Source organism: Lactuca virosa, chromosome 1 (assembly GCF_052849685.1).
Source record: "Lactuca virosa cultivar CGN04683 chromosome 1, Lactuca_virosa_CGN04683_v6, whole genome shotgun sequence".
Lineage (NCBI taxonomy): Eukaryota > Viridiplantae > Streptophyta > Magnoliopsida > Asterales > Asteraceae > Lactuca > Lactuca virosa.
The window spans coordinates 227,317,000-227,319,305 of record NC_136426.1 but is presented as its reverse complement, the minus strand read 5'-3'; the positions used below and the strand labels follow the sequence as shown (position 1 = coordinate 227,319,305).

The window sequence follows — 2,306 nt, the reverse complement described above, 5'->3', positions numbered from 1 at the left end:
AACGACCTATTTCCGTCCCTAAAAACGTTGTAGCGAGGGTTTGCAACGGAAAAGATAATTTCATCACAAATGTGACAACGGAATGAAATCTGTGGTAGGTGGTATTCCGTCGTGTATTCCGTAGTAGGATTCCATCGCACAATCTGTGGTAGTTATTCCATCATAAATGTCGTGGTGGTGATTCCCTAGCAAATTCTGTGGTGATGATTCCCTAGCAAATTTTGTGGTGATGAATCCCTAGCAAATTCTGTGGTTGTGATTCGCTAGTAAATTATGTAGTGGTCATTCCCTAGTAAATTCCATGGTGGTCATTCCCTAGTAAATTCTATGGTGGTGATTCCGTAGCAAATTCTGTCGTGCTGAATCCCTAGCAAATTCCGTTTGATGACTTCCTAGCAAATTCTGTGGTCATGAATCCCTAGCAAATTCCGTTTGATGACTTCCTAGCAAATTATGTGGTCATGAATCCCTAGCAATTTTAGTGGTGTATATTATATACCAGATTCCATATGGACCTATGGATAATTGATTCATAAATTATATCCAAATCATTTTGTATTAATATATGAAAAACAAAAAAAAAAATCAAAACCATTATATCATAAAATAATACAATAATTATTTATTACATGGAAGAAAGAAAGTTGCTACTCTAAAATACATAATCTGCAATAAACATATATCAACCTACTACTGTTGTTGTTTTGTAAAGACATTAATAAGATCCAATGCCGTTTGAAGTTGTTTTTCAAGATGCCCAACCCTTGCTTTGTTTTCCTTTTGTTGGGCGTTCATCTTTTCTTTAAGCTCTTCGTTTTGCTGTTGTTGTTTAGCAACAAGCTCCCTCATTTATTCTATTTCATCATTTTTTCCGGAATGTAAGATACATTCGTTTTACCGTTCCTATTGGGAACCGCCTTTGCAAAAGAGCCTAATCCATAAAGTCTTCTTTTTTTATCATGACCACCAACAACAGCATAAAATAGCTTGTCCTCCTCAAATTCAACACCTTCAGCTTCCAACTCTTCCCGTTTTTTTGTATAGGCCGCCTACAAAATAAAAATATTATAACTTAAAAGATATCAAATTTATGAATGATATTATGGAGTAGCTAAAATATAAAAGTTTAACACTGAAATGAATATTACATGAATTTGTCTATCTTTTTCATTTGTGAAAGTGACTCAATCGTGATTCTTCGTGTGTGTATGCAGGAACAATTCACTATGGGGTGGATCATGTCCTAATTTCCTCTTCTACATAAATACCATATAAAATGTCAAATATACAGATAAACATATATAAACATTGATACGATGTACCATTAAAGAAATTACCAAATCAGAAGCTATCTTCAAATGACTTTCGGATCCAGCGTTATGTGTAGGTTTTGCTAGTCCATCAGCCACACCATTACGCCAATTTTTCTTGTTCTGCTCAGATTTTAGCTTGTATTCTTCTGTATTCCATTTTAATTGCTAGGAGTTCCATACTTCCTGTGGAATATGAGCAGGTTTAAAGCCATGTTTGTTTCTTTTTGGGCTCCGCATGTTGAAGAGATATTGACCATAACTTTGTGGTCCTTTCCTTGCCCAAGCTTGCTTCACCAGCGAGTCTATTGTTTCATCCCAACAACATTTTTTCTACACATTAACAATATAAACATAAGTTTAAGTGTAAATGTTTACCAAACAACAATTTATGACATATAATTAATTACCTGAAACTCCTCTCAATATAATTTGTGCATTTCTTTGCTTACTTTCCCCCAAGCGTACCCTTTTGGATCTACTCTTTGAAAAAATGACAAACTAATAAAGTGTGCACAAGGGTCGGGTGACATTAGCCTGCAAGTAATTAATCATGTGATGTGTTAAGTTATGAATAAATATGCACTTGTAAACCAAAAGGTTATACATAGAAAACGTTGTAATTAAGATTTGATTGGTAACTCACGTATTTTTTCGAAACATGAACATTTAAACGTCCATCTGGTCCACAATCTTCAGAGGAATTGTTTTCACCTTCTACACTTTCCACTACATATCCATTCATGGTTGGTTGTGTTGGTGATGGGGTAGATTATGGGATAGGTGTTGTTGATAGGGTATATTCTGGGGTAGGTGTTGGGATAGATGTATATGTTGAGGTTGTGGTAGTTCATTTACTTAAGGAGGGTGTGGTAGTTACTGTAGTTGTGGAGGATGGTAGTGTAGATGCAGGTTTTGAGGTTGTGGTAGTAGATATAGGTGTTGATGATGTGGTAGTGGGTGTCGGTGTTGATGATGGTTTAGATGGTGTGGGTG

General features: G+C 35.6%; 1 long non-coding RNA gene across 1 annotated transcript; it reads right to left on the bottom strand.

Moving 5' to 3' along the window:
• Positions 1–694: 694 nt before the first annotated feature.
• On the bottom strand, positions 695–1,820 carry LOC145108860 (uncharacterized). Its single transcript, XR_013708612.1, has 4 exons — positions 1,721–1,820; positions 1,338–1,643; positions 1,149–1,256; positions 695–1,049 (listed from the first exon to the last, which is right to left on the bottom strand). It is a non-coding gene; the product is annotated as an uncharacterized LOC145108860 (long non-coding RNA).
• Between the last annotated feature and the right edge of the window lie 486 nt (positions 1,821–2,306).